Genomic DNA, 27,760 nt, shown 5'->3' with positions numbered 1-27,760 from the left:
ATTTATTTCAAAAATAACTTCAGAATATTGTTTTAAAATTTTGTAGGGGCATGAAAAAGGGAGGAGATTTTTCTGGTGTTAGGATATTGAATTTCCTCATACATTAGTAAAGCACCAGGTTTAAAATTACTTGTTACAGACCTTATCGAAAGAATTTTCCTAGCTTCTTCACTTGGTGGATACACAGCCCAATTTTTGATCACATGGTAATTTTCCATAGTAAGATGATGGAAATTTTGTTACATGCTTCCTTCTTCACTAACGTGAGGAATAATTTTATACATACAATATTGATAAGAATTTAAATTACACTTTAATCTAGTCATAAGAGTTTGATTAACTTTTTCTACTTTACCATTAGGTCTCTAGTCTATAACGGTAGCTAATAGCTATGTAACATTATGGTTTCAAAAAAATGCTTAAATTTTGAGGTAAAGGTAGCATTTCAAGCATTTGAATTTTTCTTTTAAGTGCATATCTATTTATATTAAGTATAATGATCTGTAATAATGTGAATATACTTTTTAGTAGAATTATAATAATTCTGACTACCAACAGTATCGATAAAAAACAGTTCAAAAGGTTCACTAACAGATGAAGATTTTCACAAAAGCAATAAGAAATATTTTTTTCCTTTTTATTAAGCTCCTTACCCAGCTTAATGAAAGTTCCCTTAAAATTTTATTTTTATAAAAGGATTTTCAGTGCTACCATCTGCAGGACATTCATAAAACTAAAATGAAATCTTAAAAATCAGACAATTTTCATTTGTTTTCATTTTTAACATACTAGTACTAGCTTTCAAGCTTAAAAAACAATAAATAAGAAAATTGTTGTTATATTTTTAATTAGTACACTTATTATAACACTTTTAAAAATTTTAAATGAATTAAAAAGGTTCATTTAAGGATCATACGAAACTGCAATACGGCTTACCATCCTGGTTATGCACAGCTTCTACCACCATATCAGACGCATCTATACAGATCTCCAATTTCTCCTCCAGATTCGGAAATTTCAAGACAGCTTGAATCAAATATTTAATTGCAATTATTTGGCTTCATGTCTCAGTCCTTCGATGTGATATTTTGTATCTCAAGTAACGAAGTTGAATTTATGTTTAGACCCATTTACGTTTCAAATCAATTTCGCACTTTCTCAATGTGCCCATCAATCGAGTTATTAGTAACTATTATGTCTTATGTCATCTAGAGAGATGAACGTTTACCTGTTTAGTTCGAGTCTTAGAGTTATGTTCCTCGCCTTCTTGAAGCGTAGTTGGAGCTTCGCATTATCCAAATGACCATCTTAGAAAGGCTAGATTTTGTGGTAAATGGCATTCTAACATATTTCCTGGCCTTTTGCTTGGCTCAAAGTGCCAAGAAGTTAAATCAAGTGTTATATATTTAATAACAGGTTCCTAATTATAGCCTCTGTTTTGAGAAGAGCGTAAATTTGTGCTGTGTAGCTTTCTGAAATCGACAGCAAAGCACAACGACTTATGCTGTGTTTGATTTATTCTTTTTCCGAAACTACTGGACTAGCTTAGAGACAATTTCAGGTACAATAATTTTGCTTTTAAGCACCTACTTGGTATGCATTTCTATGATTTCTTGTTTCATTGTTTCAGATGTATAAGGTATAGCTATACACGGGGATTGTTTTAAGCATTTATTAAATGTATTTACTACGTATAACCACGGTCTTACGGAAGGACACGGAAGTAGTACTTCCCAACTTCTGAAGTTTTTCCTTTTCTTCCTCCTAGCCAAAGTTTCGCAGATATAGGTGGAAGGAGAACTCTTTACCCCCCCCCACAAGCTGCGCTTGTAACAATCCACATCTCTACTGACTGCCTGTTCACTGCATAGTAGACTGAGTCTACTATACAGACTACTGACTGTATAGTAGTCTGAGTATTCAGTAGTCTGTATAGTCTGTCTGAGTATTCAGACTACTATATAACCTCCAAAATCACATCAGCATGCCAAGAAAATTCTCACGAGTCAATAAACAACGACAACGACAACCTCTCCCAGTCGCTTATAACTGTTAATATCAAAAACAAAATTCCATCCAGCTGCGTGAGGGTCTTTCAACACAGAGCGAAATCACAATCATCGAAGATTCTATTCCGAGCTTTGAAGACCTTCATCCAGAAGACATTCAAAAACTACACTCAAACTTTCTCGGACTAACTTACACTAGAATTAACACAAGAAGAAGAAGTCCCTTTATCATCTCCGAGGCATTAACAGACGAAATCACCCCATATGCGGTCAGGTCGTAAATTTACAATCCCTTTTTTCAGGGGGAGAACTGACAAGGAGGGGACAATCTTGCTCGAGATCTTGAAAAAATGTGGGGGTTGTTTAAACATCTAACTTCTCTACATTCAGTTTTATACAGAGGAAAATACAAATTGAATTCTTCGAATGAATGCAATTTTGTATTACTTAACGATATTTGTATTACTTGAAAATGATGTATTACTTAACGATAAACTGTAAGATAAATAACATCTTTTTTAAAGCCATAGGTGTAGAAAGACAGATATTTGTTACACGAATAAATTTGTAGTAAATATTGAGTTTTTCATTTCGAATGCTATGTTCCATGTATGCGAAGTAGCTGAGTATCTGAAAAAATAGTCAAAACCGAATGGCTTTCGACCTTTTCACGTCTAAGGACTGTTTTCCAATTACATTGTGGTCGCTGCTTTTGAGTTAATTTTCTAATGACATATAAACAATAATTGTTTTTATTTGAGACTTATGAATAAAATAACGCAAACTAGACTGCAGAAAATTCTTCAGAATGAAGTTAAATAATACTGAAAAATACATTATTGATGCACTTTTGGGTTTTATATGTAGTAGTATTAACTACTACTATAAACCTTAAATGGAATCCTTATATTATATATATCTATGCATAGGTATATATAAATGGAACCAATATAGAACAAGGTATAAAATATCAAAGAAAAATATCTTTATTATTTTTGTAATCTTTTGTATTAGATTCAGTATTGTATACGTATCTGAAATTTAATTTTACTTGTTCTCTTTTTGGGTTACGACTTTAAGTGAGAAAGAATTGTTAGGGCCTTCATAGGGATTACATTATATACAAACAGTTAGGATCCGAATTTTCCTTTCTTTTAATCCTTATATATATTTAAATACTCCTTGATAAATATACATAAAATACAGCAGTTTTATAAGCTACTTATTTATATATCTATTGTTTGGTCTGGTTTGTTTGATTATAGCAAAACATTCGACAGTTATTTGCCTAAGGGTAAGGGTGCCTCGTGGAGAACTTTCTAAGCAAAACTTACTCTTAAGCACGTTACACGAGGGGCAAACCTCGTAAACGCCAATACAGCCATCCCCGTTAAAATTATTATTTAAGAAATGCGCTTATAATGTTTTTTAATTTTATGAAAGATACTTCCCGTTTACTATAGACCTAAAGAATGCTTTCGATACGCTGTGGTGGCCGGCTATCAAGCAGGCATTACGAAGGGCAAATTGCCCAAGTAACATATATAGTATAATAAGCAATTACCTGCAGGATTGGAAGCTATTAGCGGTGCATAATGCAGGCATTATCAAAAAGGTGCAAACTAAAGGATGTCCGCAAGGATCGTGTGCTGAGCCGCATTTATGGAACTTAACGTTCAATGAAGTACTGACAGCGACGTGGCCGGCGCACACTAAAATCATTGCATACGCGGATGACGCGGCGCTCATCGTAAAGGGTACCACGCGAGAAAAATTACAGAAAAATTGCAATGAAGTTTGCGCGATCTTTCATGTCCAGTGTACCAAACTTAAGCTCACAATTGCAGAACATAAGTCAAAAGTCCTTTTAATTCCAAAAAAAGGAGGATCCTTAGTAAGACGCCCCACCATAAAGATTAAAAACCAACGTTTGCAGATAGTGGACCAGCTAAGACATTTAGGGGTCACTTTTCATCATAAGATGACCTGGATCCCTCACGTGCAGGATCTCAAACTCCGGACGGCAGCCATAGCCAAACAAATTAAATTCTTTTATGGTCACAAATGGGGGCTTAACCCTCATATTCAAAAGGTATTGTACACGACAGTCATCGAGAAAATAGTGACGTATGCTGCCGCAGTATGGGCCTACCCATACAACGACCATTCGCATCGGGAATCACACGGGCCTACCGCACCACCTCCACCGATGCCATTAACGTACTTGCTGGTCTCCTTCCCCTGCACATCCAGGTTGAGGAGGAGGCAGCACGCCAACACATTTTGCAACTTAAGAAGGCAGTTACTTTTGACGATGAAACATACTACCCGGATGAGTACGAAACAAACTTCTGCCCTCTTGACGTCCACCCGGCAGAGAAAGGCAAAGGGATACTTATCTCAATTAATCCTACTGCAACTCATCACTCAAGGGAAATGACCATCTATACAGACGGGTTTAGATTGGACGAAAGAGTGGGATGCGCCTATGTCGCCATGAAACAAGACAACGCAATCGAGAAATGGAAGGGACAGTTAAGACAACATAACAGTGTCTTTCAAAGCGAAGCAGTGGCAATTGCACAAGCGATTCGCTACCTGCACTCGCACCAGCATAGCCATGTTACCATTAAAACGGACAGCTTATCATCTTTATATGCCATTTGGAATGCATATCATCCCTCGGAGATTATACAGGGAATCCAGAGAGATCTTAGAAGCAACCCCCAATACCGCACAAAATTAGAGTGGATAAAGGCTCATGTTGGCCACTATGGCAATGAGCTTGCCGACCAACTCGCCAAAGAGGCTACAACTGACCCGCCTGATGCACCAATTATCATCCCATGGCCGCATTTGTATTTAAAGAAGACACTACGCCTAAGGGCCACTGGCATGTGGCAGTACGAATGGGACCAAAGCACCACAGGGAGAAGGACCCACTACTTCATCGGCTGTGTGGACACTAGCCGAAATGTAGCGAACGCACAGTTGGAAAGGTTCATTTCCGGGTATGGACCCTACCCGGAATATTTCTTCAAGCGTGGCATAAGTCCCACAAGTCAATGTGCATGAGGCGACTCAGGCTCACCAGAGCACTATCTAACGTCATCCCCATTAACAGAAGGACTGCATATCAATGTCCCTGAAACAAATCGCCAGCCATTCTGTAAATATATGATAAAACAGCAGCACTTTTTTAAAAAGCTGGTACAGTTGATGGACAGACTGTCAGACTTAGATACAGACTTGTGTCACCCAGCATGTAAAAACAACTTAAGCATTTTAAAAAGGGCATGTATTGCAATGTAGGAAAACTGTCATTCAAGTGAATTGTAAGAAACTATAATGTAGACTAGAAACTCACAGTATAAAGACTGCCTGCATTCATACCTGGAAAGTCAGTTGCATTTAACAATGTGCATGTACTGTGTAAATAAATTTCGCCAAATTATACCGTAAGTCCATATATAATGAACCGATATATAATGTAGGCATAACGAATGTATGAAAGTGCATATATCTGTAAGCAATGTAATGTAAGGGAGAGTAATATATGTAAATAAGTAAATATTTTTGTGTATCAGTAAGCTATGTATTAGTAAGTTATGCAATTTAAAGTAATGCAATATAAATGCAGAAATGTCTAATAAAAATGCATGGGTAACATATATGTTTTGTATTATGAATAAGGGATATAGGATGTCTAACGCAAAGCAATGTACATATTGGAATGTCTATTTCATGTACTGGAAAATTATGCAATAACTACCCAAATAACATGTAATGTAAGTAACCTGTAAGACTATTATGTTTGTAAATATTTGTATCTCAAAATTAATCATAATGTATCTGCACGTATCTGTATGCAACTGCACGTATATGTAACCTTAAGTTAAGCAGTGTAGGCAAAAATTAAGTAATATGTGAAGCAAGCGTGCCTGACTATGTATGTATATAAAAATAATGTAACGTAAGGCACATGTAATATTGGCATATATAACTGTACATGCAAACTGTATTTATATGCAATCTACAAGTAATGTAGGTATATTTATTGAAATGTACAGCTAAAAACTGTAACTGTACACAAAAGTAATTCAACGCAATGTAAGATTAATGTAATTCAGGTAATGCATATGCATTGTATGCCGGAAATGAGAGACAAAGTCAGTATGTAACTCTGTAAATCACGTTATCCATAGAATATGTTAACCAGCAAACAAGAATGTAATACTAAATATTAACAGCCCTTGTATGGCCATGTAATTGCTCTTTTGAAAGACTCAAGGTTCAACTCTAGATATTGGTGGACGTGGCGCTACACCAATTAACCGACGGTAAAGGGGTGGTGCCCACGTCCCCCGTCGCATGTATTCAAGTCGATAGGACCAATTGAATCAAAAGATCGATTTGTTAATTCATTTCCAAGTTTCAAATTGGATGAATGGACTCGCAAAAAAAAATGGCACATTAAAATACGGTCACTGAACTACAGTGAGCTAAGACACAATAGACACAGTGACATAAGACACAGTGAGCTATGAAAATTTTAACAAAGGTTTCGTACTTTATCTTATGAAAACAAAATATCAGAATCTAATTAAATGTTTCACTTATTAGAAAAATAGAAAATCTAAATATTTGTGAATAAAAAGAAATTGTCTTTAAAAAAATAAAATGTAAATGAAAAAAATAAAAGAATTACAAAATATTGCAGAAATTACATAAAATAGCGAATAAATGTAATCGGCATAAGCTCGCTAAATGTAAAACAGATTGTACACTCAGAAAGCTCGCCTTGTCACAGAAATATACTGTTCATCGGGTTTAAAGGTTATTCAGACTAACGTGCGAAGTTCAGTGAGTAACATGTATTTTCCTTTGAATGTATAAACTAGCCAAAAAAAGGGGAGAGAACTTGACAATTAGATGCAAATTTAACAGATGGATTGAAGGAACCCTATTACAACCTACCACTTTGTGTAAGCATTTTCATGGATTTCTTTAAGGTATGTAAATATGAGCCCATTTTCCCTAAAAAATTCTCCATGAAATCATGCCTAGCCAACCCTCATATGTTTTGCCATATTCAACACATAATCCCAACAAAATCATTCTTAAGATGATTAATTAATTAATTTTATGTTAGATGATATGAAGCTTTTCAAAAACTAGGATACTTTCCGTAAACAATTAGTATAATAAGCGCTGTTCAACTGGAATTGGGTCGAATTATTTGTTTATAGCAGTGCTTTTCAGCCGACTTACATGTACCTGTATGTATTGCTCAGAGGAGGGTGAGAGGAAATTCCTGAAGAACAGAGAACTCTAGCTCCATTGAAGATTTTATTTCTGATATACTGATCCTGAATGAGACCTAAAAACACTTTTCTTTTAAAATATATCTCCCCTTATGATCCCTGACACAGCCGTTTACTTTCCCCTTCCGTAATTAACGTCAGTCTCCTGCTCTGCATTTGCAAAGCCCCCTAACAGACAACCTCAGAGAAGTGAAATATCCAATACTAATGTTTGCGCTCCAGAACTCATCGCAGAGAACATCAGTTTCACAGCATCAGGAAATTCCAAGAAGCACTACATCCCAACAACAAGATATTATACCTCCCAATACATCAAGCCATCATTGCAATTATTCCGTGGATGCACACAAAAAAAGAAGAGAGCAGATTTGCTGCCACGGGAATAACCAGCACCCACCAGCAAACCTGATCACCTCTTCAGAGGTGCTAAGAAGAAAAGAAATGCACCGACCCTTCTCCTTTTCCCAACAAAATATCTCCAAAGATCACTGTAAGAAAATTTCTAAAAAGTCCTTCCTATCCATAAAATTAAATTAAATAATCAAAAATGTTCCAACAAAGTTTTCAATACGTGTCGAATTGCTATTCCAAATTCCATTAACCAAAACAAAAGAAGCGAAGATGCAACAACGCACAGCATCAAGAAAAATAATGGATGTTGCATTCCTCCATGATTTCTCAAATAAAAACTCGTCACTCCAGAGTATGAGCAAAATCAACACACAACCACCAGGAACAAGCAATGAGATTTAAGTTCTCTTCCTTTGAGTTTCAAAAATAATCAAAATCTTACTGAAGCAATGAATCCGAATGGGATCGACGATCAACTCATCAAGATCCTGCACAAGAGCTTTCCTTATCTTAAAACACTAGACATCAAACTATTCAGACGCCGACAGGACCATTATAATACTTTATACACAGTTTTAGCTATTGTGTCAATGTAACTTCATCTTTTGTTTTGTTTGTCATATTGTGTGTAACTTCATCTTTTTTTCGTTTGTCAGGATACTTGCAGGTTAGTCAACAAGAAATTCCTCAGCAGTCTAAGAGATCTTCTGGAATAAAAAAAGATTCACCTAACACTGATGTACAAAATGAGTTAAAAAAATGCAAAGTTGATTCTACTCATCAGTATTTGAATAATACTGGTAAAGAGTTGAGAACTTCTCATGTTCTACCATCAGATTTAAACAATAATTTTATTAATTAAAAACAATTAAAGGAAAAGATCAAGTACTTATAATCAATCATAATTTATATACTTATAATTTAAATGATTAAGGTATTAGTATGGTATTGATTTTTCAAGTACTTATAATCAATCTGATGTAAAAGAAGAAAACAGAAATTCCTTTATTGATTATACCAATCAGTATTTGAGTAATACTAGTGTAGAGGTCATACCTTCAACTTTAAATAATAATTCCAGTATTCCTTATCGTATTCATACTAATAATCTAGTCTATAAAACTAATGATAGTAAATATTGGCTTGAAGATCAAGATATAAGGGATGTTGTTCAAATTTATATCCCATATACGCGTATCCAAGCCATTCATGATGATTATGAAAAAAGTCCTATTCATTAGGTAATGAATTAAATAGTCAATTAGAACTATTCATTGATGGCTTTTTTAACTTTTCTGAATTATCCTCAAGGACATTTTATATTAATACAGGTAACTTTCATTGGGCTACACTTGTAGTAGTGGGTCGCAATGATTAATACTATGCGTTCTACGTGGATTCTTACAATTGGGAAATTCCATCTGTTATTAAATAAGATTTAGAAAATAAAAAGATTGATTTTATAGAATTTAAGCGACAGCAATCTGATGGATATAATTGTGGTTTGTGAGCATTGCTCGAGATATTAATGGTATACTGGTAGAGTTTGATCAACAAAAAATGAGTATTCCTTTCAGGAAATTACTCCAACAGAACAGCTTTCTCAACTCTATTCTAAAATAATAGCCATGTTAGAAATGGGTAATAGAGATGTTGAAGGTGAAAGAATAAAACTTGCAGATGAATTAAGCAAAGATGATTCGGGTATTTTTATTGATCAAGAAGATGAGTCTCATGTAGCTCTGGAAAATTCTACAACAGACATATCTAAATAAGCAGGTTATATTCATATACATATAATAATTCCTATAACACTCCTATAAATGATACCACTGAAATTTTTACTGAGCGTATAAAGCAAGGAAGTATAGAAGATTCGGCGCTTAAAAGAACTGAGAGCTCTAAAAAGGAATTAACGCAACAGGATATTATTGATATTACAAGCTCTAAATATGGGTGAGAAGAAGGAGATTGTTTTAATGTTATTAACCTAGAAAAATTAGGAGAGGTATTACAAACATGGAAATTGAGAAGAAAAAGCTGACCGATGATGAAGTCCATTATTAATCTTCATAGTGAGGTAAATAATGGACATTGGGTAATGTTAGCCGTTAGATTTTGTAGTCAAAAATATAATATTAAGAATAAGAAATATTATAAATATAATATTAAGAATATAAAAGCTAGATAACTGTTTATTACAGAAAAGCCCCATAAAAATAGATCAAATTAGAAAATATTTTGTAGAAAAAGCATTTTCTAGTAAAAACGTATATCGAGTGAATTTGATAAAAACTGATCTAAATTTTAGTTCAATAAGTGGAAATAACAAACAAAAGAAAAAAAAAGGGAAAAAGAAAGGGGGGAAAAAGAGTCTTATTTTTGAAAAATTTTTAGCTAATGAAGGGGCAAACTATGCTCAATAAGGCATTTGAGATGAAGATTAATACCCGCATGTTTAGTATCTTGTGTGGCTCTGTGCTAGTAAATCTGCCGAGTCTTGAAAAGTCTAAAAGAAATCTATCTTGAAAAGATTTACTGCCGAGTCTTGGATTTATCTGCCGAGTCTTTTCAAGACTCTACAGATTTACTACTTTCTTTCTTATACACAGATTTACTTGCTTTCTTTCTTATATAACCTTTGACTTGATAAAAAAAGGTAACCCAACGTACTACATAGAAAATCTAAAAGAAGGCATAAATCTAGAGAGGATGTCCAGTATCTTAAATGGCTCTGGTAGTAAATCTGTTGAGTCTTTTCAAGCCTTATATAACCTTTGACCCACTATACTGTTATAGAGTCTTGGGCTATAATTGGTAACAAATATAGTTAAGCGTAGACAGAGACATGATAGGCCGTAAGCCGCAAGGTTGAGGGATAGAGCTTCGTTAAAATCAAATTAGGAATGGTCGATAGTTTCAAGATTACCAGAAGACAACATTATCTATATCATTATAGGAGAGATACAGATAACGTTCCTGAAATCGAAGAGCACAGCATGTTATGAAAGTTTATAAGTGTACTTGGGAAATCCTTATCATTCTTCCTATTAAAGGAGTATTAATGGACAAATATAAATGCGAGGAATTTAAAAACATGATTAGGAAGTCAGATCCGGCATATTACTAATGAAGTTGGGAAGTTAGGTCGGTGGATAAATTTACCCTTAACAAGGAAACGCTATGAGTACAAAAGAAGCTCACACAATAACGGATACAAAAATGTTAAGGATAGCTTGGGTATCTTAGCACGATGCGACCAAGGAATTCAAATGTTTAATGCATTACTTCAATGAAAAATATTTAAAAAAAATGTTACTATCAAGTAAACGGTAATAAAGCTGTTGGGGTAGATAAAGTAGATAAGCAAAGTTATGGTCAAAACTTGGATAGCAATCTAAGAAAGCTAATAACTAATATGAAACAAATGCGCTATAGACCTGGATATATGTGTCAAATATCTATCCAAAAGGAGATAGGATAGGCAAGTTTCGTAATTTAGGGATTAGTAATTTTGAGGATAAGCTGGTTCAAAAGATGATGCAAAAAGTTCTTGAAAGCATATATGAGCCTATATTGCTAGATTGTTCATTTGGATTCAGACCTCCAAGGAGCTGTCATTTAGCAATTAAGGAACTACGCAATCATTTATATTCCAGACCTGTACAAGCTGTCATTGATGTCGATTTGGAAAACTTTTTCAGAAACATAAATCAAGAAACACTGCTTAAAGTATTACAAATAAAAATCAAAGACAGTCTTATACGATATATTATCAGAATGTTGAAATCAGGTACATTATCAAATGGGAAAATGAGTGTTCATGAAAGAGGAGTAGTGCAAGGTAGTTGCTGCAGCACTATCTTTGCGAATATTTTTGCTCATTATGTAATAGACGAATGTTGTTAAAATTTATTGCAAAAGCGAGGTAATATTATTACGTTATGGAGATGACATATGTTGCCAATATGAAAATGATTCCAGATGGATTAGGTCAACTTTAGCCAAACGTCTGTCTGGATTCAAATTGCAGTTGAATGCAGAGAAGACAAAAATGCTAAACTTTAATCGTAATAAAGACGGGAGGTCATCATTTAATTTCTTAGGCTTTCCATTTTATTGGGGCAAATCCCGTAATGGATTTAGGATACCCAAGTTCAAGACAGAAGGGAAAAGAATGAGACTAAAACTTTCGAAGGTGAGCCAATGGGTTAAAGGTGTTCGTAATTAATATAAACTGAAAATAATATGGCAAAAACTTTATATTAAACTTGAAAGTCACATTCAATATTATGGCTAAGCTATAATATTAAAGGGATAGAAACTTTCCTGCATCATACAAAGCAGATCATGTTTGTTTAAATGGTTAAACCGTAGGAGTCAAAGGAAACCGATTAATTGGAAAAGGTTTCATTTATTTCTATTAGCCAATCCACTTCCAAAAGCAAAACTCATCCATACACTCTTCTGAATCTATAGCCCGATCAAGTGAGTGAATTTATCTTGAGCTCATTGCAAGAAATTTGCACGATGATGGTTCTAAAGAGGGACGTAAGTGATACTTCTACTCTCTCATTAGATAGTTCTATCAGTGAATCCATAACTGTCAGATAATCCCTGATTAAACAATACTTCATTATACTTTTCAATGGTCTTTACCGAGTCTGCAAATAAAATTGTGTAAGTGCTTATTATTAACTAAGCTAGCACCTTAAAGTACTAATGATAAATGAAGAATAAGCAATGGAACAAGAACAAATAAGCATAGATCGCAATCTACTAAATGAATTATCGAAGATTTAGCTGTTTTCAGCAAGCAACTACAAAACTCACCGTAGAACGTGCCATGGATGCAGAATTAGACAATCACCTCGGCTATGCTATAGAAGGCAAGAACACAGGATTTAAATTATTGGAGCACATTAGCCATATCGGATGGAATAATGTATTGCTATACGGAGAGTACATTATAAATAAAAATTTAATTAAATGATTTAAGTCTTAGTCATTTATGCACCATTTTGCCTAATACCCTTATTAGGTCAGCATCGGAGGAAGGAAGATATCCAAGTAAACGACAAATAGTCTGACAATGCCATTTTAAACTGGCGATCGGTAGGTTCGTACAAAGAAAAAATATTATAAGGAACCCCGAGCTGTTGAAAAAGGTACTGAATAACATCGGAACTGATATCCCAGGCTGATCCCGGAAACCTGCCATATATCTCCATAAATTTTAACTGGCTAAAAAAACCAAGGCGACCTTTATCAGTCATGCCAGTCAATAGCGAAATTTGTTCTGGAGTCAATACCCATACATCTTTCCATTCAGATTTATCTTGCCCAGTATCTGTGAATACTGTAGTATACTACTTTTTTTCCTGAAACCTCTCGCAAATGTCCCCATATTGTAGCTTCGCTCCCACTGGGCGTAAGAGCATCAGTTTTGGATTTTATTTATATTAAATGAGCCATATATATTATTTATAAAAGTTTTTTTTTTTTCTCTTTTAGTCCATAAGCTGTAATTATCCCATATTGGCATAAAAGCATTTTGCATATTGCTTCTGATTTGAGTAATCAGTTGTATACCTTTTTCCATGAGTTTTTTCAAACAATTCTTTACTGAAGTAAATTTATCGGCAAATACTTTGCTTACCACATTTTTAAATAAATTTTCTACTGGGAATCTATCATTGATTTTACCTGTAGTAAATTAAATAATTGACAATCAAATGTAATGATCCAAAAAACCAACCAGTTGAGGTTTTACCTTTGCTAGCAATCAATTTAAACACCTTGTGTCTAAGCTCTTTTGATGTTACATATCTTAATGGGGGTTGCATTCATAAAGTAACAACCTGTTTTCGTTTTGGAAAGACTTGTGTGAAAAAATTATCTAAATATATTAATGTATGAAATTATTTAAAGAATATCATTAATATTTCATATATAAAATAACACAGGTGTAGAAACATAGTCAACTTCAATGACTATATTAATTTAAAAAAAAATTCATTTTTATAGTTATTAAACTAATATTTTTTTAACTTTCCTATATATATATATAAGCCTTATATTCTTTATATATTCAATATATATATATATATATATATATAGATTTATATGATTTATAAATTTATATTTATTTTAAAAAATAAATTTTCCTCTTTCACAAAACATGAAAGACAGAAATATGTTTTAAAACATGAAACCAAAATGTATTCTCTCCACTTTTTTCTGCTACATTATTAATACTGCAGACAAACTGTAATACATAATTAACACAGAGTAAGCTTTGACTTGAACAAACTACCACAGAAAGCAAATATTTTTTTTATTTATGAATAAGAAAAAGTTAATTTAAAATTTTATTTATTTTTTAATTAGTTACATTTTCTCTGACTTAAACAAATAACAATATAAAGCAAATATTTATTATTTGCAAATTAGAAAAAGTTAATTTAATATTTTATTACTTCTCACTACACCTTGATGTTTCGATTCTGATAAAGCTTGTAGTCTTTTACAGAAGTTAACTAAAAATTCATCTTCATCATGGATTGAAGATGCTCAGTGGTTAAGAACTGGGTTATTACTTTTCTTGATGTTTCTATGATTTAGTTTTTGATTACCATCTGTTGAGAATAAAGGTGTCTATGATTGTGACATTATTAAATAGGCTAACATTCTGAAAGGTGTGAAAGTGATCACAAAAAAAGACTGGAGACATTATAATATGTTGAAAAATTGCTTATGACCTGCATAGCAGAAAAACATTTATGGCTATTATCACGTGCTGTGCTTCATTTATGTATGATATGCATTACACCCACTGTATTTGCATTTTAGTATTAAGAAGTGTTATGATAATAACTATAAAATTTTCTAGGAACCAAATAATTACTTCTTCCTTTTTTTTTTTTTTTTTTTTCCCTTATTGGAAAAGTTTGTTTAGATCTCAAATGGGCAGGATTTCTTGTCCAAGGATATGAAACAGGTTAATGACATAATACCAAAGCACTACAGCATTCTCCTCCCCCCCCAAAAAAAAACTAACCTTCAAACCCACATTTAAAAAAAAAATTATTTACAGATCATCAACAGCATGAATCTGTTCTCAAACTGTAATTTTAATATGCAGTTTTTTTCCTCCCCCCATTCTGCACTTTCATATACATTAGATTTAATGCTTAGTCATCCTATAATTTTATCACTAGCTTTGAAATTGTCTTTTAAGGAAGAAAATACCTCTCTTACAAATGGGGTCCTCACAATTAAACTCAATAGTGAATTTTTTTGGGATAGGACAGAAAAACATTCGAAGTATTAGAAAGATAACAGCTAAAATTAACTGTTTAATTCTATTCAGAAATAGAGGAAAATTAAAAATCATGCTAATCATGCTTCCTTCTTTTTCCCTGCATCACTTAGTAAAATTACAGAATGAACAATCCACACCAATTGAAATTCAAAATGGCATTCAACAGGGTGATGCACTAGGATGCCTTCTCTTCAATCTGGTCTTGGAAAAAGTAATAAGAGATTCAAACATCAATACCAGAGGAAACATCTGTTACATATATGTGGAAACACACTAGTTGCTGGTCAAACTGAAGTAATTGTCAGTTAATGTTCGTGTGGAATAAACAATGTGCTATGTGAAAGTGTTGTAATGAACTTAATTATAGATCAATAAATATTAATATGATTAAAACATGGCGTAGTCGTGTGGAATAGTATTACAACTAATTGCCAGGCAATCAATCGCCTTTGTTGTTTTTCTTCTCAGCAGACGAAAGATGGAATTTTGTCGCCCACCACAAGGCCTAAGTTTCGACAGCAATGTGGCTGAAAACTGGCGCAGATTCAAGCAGCTGTTCCAGATTTATATGAAAGCTTTAGGAAATGCTTCAAAAGATTCAGATGTGAAAGTTGCTTTATTTTTAAATGCCACTGGTGAGGAAGCAGTTGAAGTGTTCAACACGTTCAATCTTTCAACAGGAGATCAGGGTAACTATGAAAAAGTACTTGAGAGGTTTGAAGCTTTCACGACACCTAGAACAAATTTTGTGGAAGAGATTTTTATTCAATAAGAGAAAACAAGAAGAAGGGGAACTTTTTGATTGTTTCGTAACCGACCTGAAAAAACTTGTAAAATCTTGCGGATTTGGTGAGCAGAGTGACTCTGTCATACGTGATCGCATTGTCCTTGGAGTATCAGATGCCAGTTTACAGGAGAGGATGCTGCGAGAAAATAATCTGAGTTTGGAAAAAGCAATTGAATTAGGGAAAGCAGCTGAATTAAGCAAAGCTCGTGCTCAAACATTAAGAGAACACAATGTTGACAGCGTAACTAGAGAAAAAGTGAAGTGAGGAAGCACAGAGGATGGAGTGATGACACTTCAAATACTGAGACATCTTTATGTAAAAAATACAACAGACATCACGTTAATGGACAGTGTACGGCATATGGGAAAAAATGCTTTAATTGTGGCAAACTAAATCACTTTTTGACTATGTGCAGACTGAAGCACATCCAAACTGTTTCTCAGCATGATAACAGAGATGTATATAGGGAATCTGATAATGAATTCTTCGTGAATTCCATAAATGTTCAAAGAACTAAAAGTCTGTGCTCAACATCATCTACAAAAGAGTGGACTAAAACTTTAATTGAAGGGACAACTGTGACTTTTAAGTTGGACACAGGGTCTGAAGTGAATGTTTTGCCTGTGAAAACTTACGAAACACTGAGTGCTAAGAACTCTAATCTTATTTTAAACAAGTATAATGTTGTATTAGAAGCATTTGGGGAGGGGGGTCCAAGGTTAAACCTGATGGGTCATTAATGTTACAGTGTTCCTCAGATGGTGTGGATCATACTCTAGAGTTTTTAATTGTTTCTAGCAAGCATATACGTCCATTATTAGGAATTGATGCATGTGTTAAACTTAATTTAATTCAGTTTATAAATAAGGTTGGAATATCAATTAAAGGTAAGTTGGATCAGTATACAATAGTTTTACCTCCATCTAAAGATCAATTTATTATTAATAATTCAGAAGTGTTTGAAGGTGTGGGAAAATTTAGTGAATTGTATAAAATCATGGTTGATGATCAGATAGCTCCTGCAGTGAGACCACCACATAGAGTACCACTTAGTTTAAAACCTAAACTTGAATTAAAATTAAGCGAATTAGAGAGACAGGGCATTATTGCAAAAGTTGATCAACCTTTGAACTGGGTTAGCAATCTAGTAATAATTGAAAAAGCTAATGGATCCTTAAGAATATGCCTTGATCCTCAAGATCTTAACAAAGCAATAAAAAGAGAACATGTGTTGATTCCAACAATTGAGGAGATTTTACCAAAGCTATGTAATAAATCAATTTACTCTGTTTTGGACTTAAAGGATGGGTTTTTTTTCAAATAGCGTTAGATGGAAATAGTAGTGATTTTTGTACTTTTAGCACACCATTTGGATGCTATAAATTCTTAAGGCTTCCAATGGGTATTTCCTGTGCACCTGAAATTTTTCAAAAACGCAATCTTGAAAACTTTGGTGATATACCAGGAGTATTGGTCTATTTTGATGACATCCTCATTGCTGCTAGCACTATACAAGAACATGATAAAATTTTAACAGAGGTCATCAACAGAGCTAAAAAACTCAATATTAAATTCAACAAGCAAAAATTTCAATATAGGGTTAGTGAGGTTAAATATTTAGGTCATTTATTTAACGCGTCAGGCATGCGACCTGATCCTGATCGAATTAAAGCCATTAGTGAGTTACAGGAACCTCAGAATAAGCATGAATTACAACATGTTTTGGGAATGTGTAATTATTTGAGGAAATTTGTACCACATTTTTCAGAGAAAACAGCCCTATTAAGGGAACTTTTGAAAAACAAAGTAGAATGGCAGTGGTTACAGCTACATTCTAAAGCATTCAAAGAATTAAAAAAATTAATTTCCAGTGCACCTGTGTTAGGAATATTTGATAGCAGTAAACCTATAACTATACAGGCAGATAGTTCTAAAGATGGGTTAGGCTGCTGCTTATTGCAGAATGGGCAACCAATTGCTTTTTTGTCTCGGAGTTTAAATAATGCAGATAAAAACTATGCTCAGATTGAGAAAGAATTTCTTAGTATTTTATTTGCTGCTAATAAATTTCACTATTACATTTATGGTAGAGAGGTAGAAGTGCTTACTGATCATAAACCATTAGTTTCAATTATGAACAAAAATATTGCTAATGTGTTGTCAAATAGATTGCAGAGGATAAAAATTAAGCTCTTAAAATATAACTTAAAACTTAAATATTTGCCTGGGAAATATATGTATATTGCAGATTTATTGTCACGTTCCTTTATTGATACAGACACGAATGAAAACATGGATATGACAGAGATTGTTCATACACTGACAAAACAACTGCAAATGTCTGAGAGTAAGAAAAGGGAATTTCAGAAAGCTACATTAGAAGATGAAGGGTTAATGCTATTGAAAGAATATTGGCAAAAGGGATGGCCTTTGAGTGTTGATAAAGTTCCTAAAGAAGCAAGATCTTATTTTAAATTTAAAAATGAGTTGAGTGTTGAACAAGATTTAGTTTTTTTTAATAATCGAATTGCAGTACCTGTTGCATTAAGAAAGTGTATGTTAACATTATTACATGAAGCTCACTGTGGGATTGAAAAATCAAAAGCTAGGGCTCGATAAGTACTATTTTAGCCAGGAATCAACAGTGACATTGAGAATATGATTTCTGAATGCCTAATTTGTGATAGGTTCAGGCCTCAAACAGTAAAAGAACCTTTTGTTTCTCATGAAATTCCCAGTTTACCTTATGAAAAGGTTGGTGCTGATATCTGTGAGTATGCAGGAAAAAGTTATCTAGTAATAGGCTGTTACTTAACTAAATGGGTAGACATAATTCCTCTAAAAAATAAAAGTGCAGTGGAAGTTACTAGTAAATTGAAATCAATATTTGCAACACATGGAATACCCAAAACTTTAATTTGTGATAACATACCATTTAATAGTTGAAAAATGAAGAGTTTCGCAAGGGATTGGGGATTTGAAATAATCACTAGCAGTCCTCAATGTCCTAAATCTAATGGATTTGCAGAAAGGTTGGTAGGTATAGCTAAGAGTTTATTTAGAAGAGCAGGATTAGAGAAATTAAATGAGGCTTTACTGGAATATAGAAATACTCAAGTTTCAGGTATAAATTTATCACCAAGTCAAATGCTATTAAGTATAAATTTAAGAACACGATTACCAATTACACAAACAGAATTGAAGCCAACTGTAAAAGATCAATATAGAGAAAAGGTGAGGAGTAAACAGAAACAGGCTAAAATCTATTATGATAAGCATGCAAGGGAAAGACCTGAATTTATTCCTGGAGAAAAGGTAATGTTGAGATGGGAAAATAAATGGGAGCCTGCTATAGTTTTAAAAAAGCATTCAACTCCTAGATCATATTGGATTAGAACAAAAGATAATAGGGTAATTAGATGGAATAAATTCCATTTAAGAAAAACTAAAAATCAGAATTTAGTGACATTAGACTATTATAATCTATGTAATGAGAATGAGGAAAATATAAGTAGTGAACATCCAAAAATACATAATGATCCTCACCATCAAAATAATCGCAATAATATTAATCGTGATTGTGTATATAAAACAAGAAGTGGTCGTAATGTATATTGACCATCCAAATATGATAATTATGTAATGCATTGATTCCTATGAGTTTCCCAAAAGAGGGGAGATGTTACATATATGTGGCAACACACTAGTTGCTGGTCAAACTGAAGTGAAGTAATTGTCAGTTAATGTTCGTGTGGAATAAACAATGTGCTATGTGAAAGTGTTGTAATGAACTTAATTATAGAACAATAAATGTTAATATAATTAAAACAACATCTTTCATAAACTGGTACAGATATTGGCTTTTCCTGATGACATTATCATTACAGCTACAATACAAGCTGTACTAAAATGGGCTTTTATATCTCTAGAGAAGGCTCACAGGATGAGCCTGAGAATTAATGAAAATAAAATATATGCCATGCACTAAATGAGACATCAAGGACACTTAGATACGAGAATATAAATTTGAAAGTGTTGCCAGCTTCACATATTTACGGACTAAAACTTCAACAGGAACAATACTACTACAGAAATACAAAAGAGACAGTTAATAGCTGCTTCAGTGGAATGCAAAAATATATGTACTCAAATGCAAGTCAAAGAAAAACAGAGGTTTTACTGTATAAGACCAATTTTGACATATCCATATGAAACTTGGACCATGATGTGCATGAATGAGGATATTGTTACGAAATTTCCAGGCACGGTTAGATAGCTTCCCAGCAAAGCAGTTTTAGAGTTGTCATAAAATGAGAAAATACGGCAAGGTTGCCACATTAGGCAAGAAATCGCCCATTTGGTGACAAAATAGACGATATACCATGGAAGGATAGAGAACCTCCTGGAACGAATTCTTACTGGCTTAGTCCAACCAGCCAAAACCTATATAAACCCTTCTGGTACGCGCAGAGTGAGCTAGTACCGAGTTGGTGTCTCGTCTAGCAAGTCAATCGAGTTGACAGCCGGGCAGCGAGTGCCGAGTAAGTCGTCGAGTGCACCGAAAGAGTCTTGTGTATCGCGGTTAATGCATCGTCGAGAGAGCATACGACTTAACCGAAGAGTCGGGAACTGTGCTCGGTGTGTTGTCAAGTGCATCGCAAGTTGTAGCGTGGAGAGTCTCGAGAGTACGTGGAGTTCCGAGAATGACCGAGCAGAGTCGGGAGCTGTTCTCTGGTTCTTTGCAGTGAAGCCCTCTCCACCATGATAGCCTGATAACCTGGAGGCTGTGTCGCTGATCGTGTCAGCGTGTTTATTGTAGACCTTCGACAACTATAAAAACGTGTTTTGGAGCTGTCCTGATTAATACCGGCCAAACTCTGGAGGTAGACAAAGGAACGATACTTTTCCATTTCGCCAGCGCAGATCTCGCCAAGCAGACTGTTTTCGCGACAACATACAGTACACATAAATAATGTTAACATTCTAAGAATTTTTTATTTTGAAGGCATAAACATTTGAATATTTTTTAATATTTTGTAAAAAGAAAATAAATAAAGCTGGTAAATTTGTAAAAAGACATTAATTAAGAATTTACTAGATGCTTTCATGGTACAACATCCTGATTCACCTTTTCATATCATTGTGATACCAAGTTATCTCATCTCATGTAAACTAAACTACAAAATCTAATTATCTCAGTAATTTATCTACATTAATTTCAAGTTAAATCTTAATTTGGAATACAATTTTAAATGCAAGTATTATTTCAATTTGGACGAATAGCTTACTCAGAAATTATGTAAAACCACAGTGCTTTACTTCATTAGTGCATTCTCATTAGAATGGATGAATTTAAATATTCTACATTTTCAGGTGTGTGGTGTGATTGCATTTTAATTGACCTTATTACTGCGAATGGCCTTAGGGCATAAAATTGGACTATCTGGTAAAAATTCTATTTAATTGTATGCCAGTATTCAAAGAAACAATCAATCTAATAAGAAATGGTTGCGACTTGTTTTGAAAAAGATGTGTAAAAGGTTACCAGCAAGGAAATTCTGTTTGGCATCGGTTGTACTATTTTTGGCGACTTTATCGCTTGCGCTGGCAAAATGGAAAAGTACCAAATTTTTTTATTCTCAATGTCAACTTCTTGACTACTGATATGATATTTTTTGGATTTAGAACTGTATTACAGATTTTGTCATCCATTAGTTGATTAATGATTTGGATATTGTGATCGCAATGAAAAACTTCTGTTATATTACTTCTTCCCAATTGGAAAATTTCGATTTTTGTTTGCAATATCTGAAATCTTTCAGAATTGAAGTTTGAATATCTTTTAATTCTTGACTATCATCATAAAGCTTAGCTAGCATCCACTGCAGTGTAATCACAAGATTGGTAATTAAAGATATATTGTTCTGTTAAATTCTGCTTTCCTTCTACCATCATTAATCCATTTTCAAAGTTGCATATCATGGCTTTTTTTTATGCCCAGATTCCGTAACTTTGAAAATACTCTGAAGTCTTGCAGTTCCGAATATTATTTTTTTTTTCAAAATTCGGGGGAAAAATGGAAGTTACGTCCTTCATTATAAAATTTAACCATTTTATTGAGAATTAATTGAATTGACATAAAACCAAAAAAGATCTTTTGATTGTGCTAGGACGTCATGGTGGGACATTACTAACATTCTATCATACTGTTTGGCAACAGTATATATGGGTTTATAATGATGTTACAAATTTCTCATTTCCTGAATTTTTCGGGGCAAAAACTTTTTCGAAAAGTCTAAAATATTTTAGTTACTTGAACTTTCCAAGTAATTAAGTACCCAATAGTCAGGCTTTTACTATGCAGTCAATAAAAGTTTATTGTTGTCTGCAAATTATTATGCAACACAGTTTTATTGTGCATGCTGTAAAACTTCTGATGAACTTCAAACATGGCTATGGCAAAGCGATAATACAATAAATAAATTATTCCTCCAATACTGCAAATCAAGGAAATGGAAGTTCATGACAAGAGTTAAATTCAGGGAAACCACCATATGAGGTGACAAACAGAAAATACGAATAATCCGTATAGCCAATTTTTCCTCATTCTTACTGCAGAATTCAGTCCCCTTCTACTCCAACAATAACAGTTCTTGTGATGCCATCCATAGAAGCTCTCTCTATTAACTATATAGATTTCCTGCATACTCATACTGCAGGATATTAAGATTGCATTAAGATGCTCTGATGTTAATTTCTAGCATCAAGATGCTCTTTTATTTGAATGTACGCTTCCTCCAGATCAAGTTTAAGAAAACTAGCAGATTTAAAATTTTTGAAATATTAAGGTTTTTTTAAAGTATACAGTAAGTGGTTCCCGACACGAAGTCTTAGGCCTGACACAGATGCAGTGTTTAAGGATTAGATTTTGTGGTAAATTTTATTTCCAGATTGTGCTTTAATTAAGACACACACTCTAACATCCTCTATGTTTCTCCTTCATATTATCTTTAAATTTCTGTATGTTTTAATTTTCGTAAGATGACAACATAGGATTGTTGCCCACCAACAACTGGTAAGTTGAATTGATGAAAAATAAATGAGTTGTGTTCTTTTTCTCAAGTCATCCTGTCACCTAATTTTATTTATTTAAAGAGTTAAAAGTTTATTACGGGTAAAATATTAACATAAAATGCCCTCTTCAACACTTTTCTGCTATATTAATAATTCCACAAACAAAGGATAAACTATAATGCGTAATAAATATCTATAATAACATTTTTCTAATTCAAATGAACAAATATGCATGCGTGGTAAATATTTGTTTAATTTTTTAACTTTATTTTATTTTTAACAATTTAATCTTTCAAGGTGCATTAACATGGAAGACAATATAAAATTAAAGCATAGCTTTATATATTAGAAAAATCTTTGGATTATTTGAAAAATATTGTTAATATCTCTGTAAATGAAAAAATATCAGGTGTAAATTATAATTGATTTCAATAACAACACGTATATATACAAGTTACCATTTCAAGCAGAATTTTTATCATATAAATATATTTTCATCATACAACCAATGTGTTTGGTTGTCCGCAAGAATACAGAGGCTTTTTGCACATATTTTACATGATTTTGCTTTGCTATAAAAAATGCCGTCTGCTGGGAAGTTCTTTATTTCACTGATTATATTTTTAAAGGTATAAATAATCATCTACTACTTGGCAGTTTTATTCTTATGCAAAATGGCGCTTTTAAAGAAGTCATGGATGAAAGGCTATACTTCAGATCTTTGCAAAGAAAATTATTCGTCTATAATGCCCCCCCCCCAAAAAAAAACTCTTCTCGATATCTAAAGATAAGTAATACTGCTAACACTACCAGTAAGTTGGTACTTCTTGCCGACACTAAATATATAGACTAAATACATAAAATGGGCTTACCTTACATAATCTTATTTAGCCGAATTAATTCATCACGGTCAAGAGAACAGTCAGCGTACAAGTTCTTGGACATCTTCTAGGCGACAAGGTGGCCGAGTCCTGCTGTATCTGACTTTCATGAATGCAGCATAGAAAGTATAAGTGATCTAGTAGCTACCCATTTTCGGCAAAAAAACTGCAGGAAGATCCTTTCCTGTGATATAAAACTAGACTTATTAAAGTCTTTCTAGACATATTAATTAATTAGTCTTCATGCAATACGGTCTTCTAAGAAAACACCCCTTTTTAAACATATCCTGAAACCTTGCAAAGAGCAGTCTTGGGTAATTTCATACGCCTGACAAGGTCAAAAATATTTTCTAGCCTTCTTATTCCTGTTATTAAAATGTACAGACATTTTGGTTATATTTATCTCTAAACTTGGGGGGGGGAACATCTGGGCTAGGCCCATTCACAGTCTTCCACTTTGAGTTGTAACTATGCTAGCACTTATATCGAAGTTTTAACTGCAGGCAAAGTAGCCTCACCTTTGTTTAGTTAGGCCTTGTCCAAATTTATAGTTAAATTTCAGTTATAAATCACCAGGAATGAACCGGATATCTGTAAGTATGTATGTTAATAATCAGAGAGAACTTAACACGGTTAATTTACCAGCATGTTAAGGTTACCCTGTTAGCCATCAGGTTTAGTATTCATATTAATCATTGTGAAAATTTTCCAAATAAAATGAAAAAAAGCTGTAAAATTTGTTGCTGGAATACCATGGAAGTTTTTAGATACCAAAGACGAAAGTTGGCTCGTCTCTGGTATGAGGCAAACTTTTTTTGGTGAATCCATAAGATGGACCCATAAGATCATCATTTGATGAAATAAATGAAAGTTTTGCTTGAGTTATGCTCAAAAGATGAGGCTAAAGATCATTATATATGCGGCACCATTAAGCTTTCATTCAATTTTGCTCATACAGCTCAGGTTTAAAGGAGTTAATCTAATGTAAAGTTAATAAGCATTGTAACGTATTTACGTTGCTATGCTACCAACATAATACCAGTAAGAAATGTAGGGAAACCTGGAGCATAGAATATCAGTGCGGGAAGATGCATGCGCTTAAAATGTCTCTCAGTTATTCTGTACGTCTGACCTATAAAGTTGGTTGTTCCTTCAAAAATGTGACTGAAAAACAGCCTCTGAGAACTATAATCAGAATCCAGGTAGGGATTCACACATTTTTTAACTTACTTTTTACCCAAGACAGTTCCATGCCATATTAATTGGTGGATGTCCTTTCCAAAGCAATCATTTTCTGTTTGTTGTATCAGGAATATTTGGCTATACTGAACACTTAGCTGGTCGTGACAATCTTGCTAGGGGCATTTTCAAATAAACCTGAAAATATAACTACTAACACATAAAATAGCTATATATTTATTACTCAATTTCAGTAAATTATGTAAAATATTAATCTCAGATAGATACTGCATGAGTTGGATAGTCACTGCCCACCAGCAACGCTGGACAATACAATTTGTGATGCACTTAGCTTATCAGAATCCACACTCCGTGACAGGAGATCCGCCGGATTCTGATTCGATGCCACGGTTGAACAGATGAAAAGTTCTTGAATTGTGGCCACACTATGCTGAACAAACATCTTATCATCCATAGGTTCCTTTTATATCCATTCGAGGGCTATCATTGAGTCTGTCCATAAGTAGACTTGAGACACTACTCATTTCAAGGCGATATGGGCGTTTTTCACCAACTCGGACGATAGGACAGTGGCACATAGCTCAAGCCTCGAGAATCAATAGGCTCTTAAAAGGACCAGCTCTTGATTTGCTCAAGATTAACCTTACCAATGTTCTCCCAGAAGAATCTACAGACTTGCAATGAACTGCTCCTCTGAAACAAAGTTCATAAGCATCGACAAAACAATGGATTTCAACATTTTTAGCTTGATCAACCACTACACGTCTGACAACACTGATGCTGTTTATGCTCTCTAGTGTCAAAAGAAACTGATGCCGTTCCTAATTTTCTGCAGAAGGAAGTCCATCATTCGAATCAATTTTAAGACGGCACAGTTTCTGCATAAAAATCTTTGCTTTGGCTATAATTGGGCCAAAAGGGTCAAATAATCTAGCAATTGAAGATAAGACACATCACTTATGTATGTGATATGATACATCTCTTATGTTATGATAACACTACGCTCTACTTTGAAGGAAATGCGATCCTTTATTGGTTTCCATGACACACCCAAGGTTTTTGTTTCAAATGGATCAGAGAAATTGTCGATTTCGAAAAGTTCAGAATGATTTGCACATCATTTATATGCAATTGGCTTGCCTACTTTTTGCACACTATAAGCTGCTGTTGTAACTCTTTGGGCTCGTTTAACATTGAAGCTGCGCAGCATCACCCATAGAGACTCGTATGGCAGGAAAATGTGATCCTGCTAGTTGATGGACAAAATACAATTCCCAACACGATCCTTTGGCTTCTGCTTCTGCCTAAACGGGAGGCACTTAGCTGTGACCGCTAGTGTCAACCAGCTAGTCACTAGTCTTAACTGGTCAGCAGATTGAAGTCAAGCTTTTGGAAGTTCTTGCGTTTACGAAAGCTGACTGGGGGACTTCAGTCTGCATATACGTCTGGCTAGCTCTAATACAGGACTCTTGTTGAGCTCCATGTTTGTGTCCTTGTGAGTGGGGCGGTCGGACCCGAATCCTACCTACTTAGAATATGGAAACTTTAAATTCTTCCCCCAATCACATGGAAATGAAAAATTTTGGTTAAGCTAAGTGAATGTGCACTTTTACCATTGTTAACACGAATAGAAGTCGAAAGTTCTTAGTCATTACTGGTCAACTAGGAAATCTATCACCATTCCTTGTCCACGAGTATATTTTGGCTGCAGCTGGAGGGACAAAATACATAAAAATGCTCAGTTCAAGATATTTGCTTATTTAAATGATATCTGATGCACAATCCTTCTCTCTCCCCAAAATCAGAAACGTGGGCGACCCCACATATGTGTTTGAACATAAGTCTTCTATTAATGTGTCCCCACATAAGTCTTTGAACTCAGCCTGAGGTGTTATTTCAGAAATAGACAAGATATCAGTATCTGAGGCAGACCTGTTAGAAAAACTAGCTGAGCAAAACGTATCTGAAGTTCGTCGAATTATAATCCGTAGGGACAGAACACAGTTAACACAAAACATATCCTGACATGCTCATCTCCAGATCTACTGAAAGCCATAAAGGCAGGATACTTCAATCGTCCCATCAGACTTACATTCTGAACCCACTATGCTGCTTTCAAGTGCCATTGGATTGGTTATCCAAAAGCTGCATGTGGTGGAAACTTGGCGTGTGCTCGCTGCTCTGTAATCGGTCGCGAAAATCAGGACTAAATAGCCGATCCAAAATGCGTAAACCGTCTTGCCGACCATCCGTCATACTCACGAAATGGCCTAAATGGAAAGAAAGAAATACAGCATATTAAGATTACTAAATAAAACCTCCTTATCCTGACGCTAGAAAACTGTACAACACAGGTCAACCAAGAAAGACTTGAAGCCACCAAATCTTATCTGTCAATCAATATGCACCCAAACTTTACAAAAAAAAAAAAAAAAAAAAAAAAAAAAAAAAAAAAAAAAAAACCTGAATCCAAAAACAAATGACAAAGAAAAAATTTTAAATCATTGCTTCTTATATATAGGTCCCTTATCCGTTCAATACTCGACTACGGATCAGTCATTTACGGATCAGCAAGGTCTTTCGTGCTCGACAAACTTGAGCCAGTACACCACCAAGCAATTGGGATCTATGCTTATGAGTTTAGATTTTCTTTAGTGAAAAGCAATGAGACTTCTCTGAGTTTAAGAAGCAAGCACCTTTGTCTTAAGTCCTATTTTAAACACAGATCCAGAATCCCATCCGTCTACACTTACTCAATGATTCATGCTCCCGTTTATATCAGGCATGCCCAACATGTATCCCGTCGCTT

At 34.1% G+C, this 27,760-nt stretch overlaps 1 protein-coding gene across 2 annotated transcripts in view; it reads right to left on the bottom strand.

Annotated features, from left to right (window-relative positions):
- The window catches only part of LOC146994916 (charged multivesicular body protein 5-like), a 104,974-nt gene that overhangs the window by 35,491 nt on the left and 41,723 nt on the right, over positions 1 to 27,760 (bottom strand). Inside the window, exon 1 of one of the 2 annotated variants that reach the window (XM_085824772.1) lies at positions 23,743 to 24,541. The exons of the other annotated variant lie outside the window; for it this stretch is intronic. The gene's annotated coding sequence lies outside the window, so the exon portion shown is untranslated. Of the gene's footprint in view, positions 1 to 23,742; positions 24,542 to 27,760 lie in introns of those variants that run through there. 2 annotated transcript variants of the gene reach the window in all.

The sequence above is a fragment of the Stegodyphus dumicola genome, chromosome 10 (genome assembly GCF_044657685.1).
Source record: "Stegodyphus dumicola isolate Sdum_Otavi_A_Nest chromosome 10, ASM4465768v1".
In the NCBI taxonomy this organism is placed as follows: domain Eukaryota; kingdom Metazoa; phylum Arthropoda; class Arachnida; order Araneae; family Eresidae; genus Stegodyphus; species Stegodyphus dumicola.
This window is presented reverse-complemented; position numbering and strand designations above follow the sequence as displayed.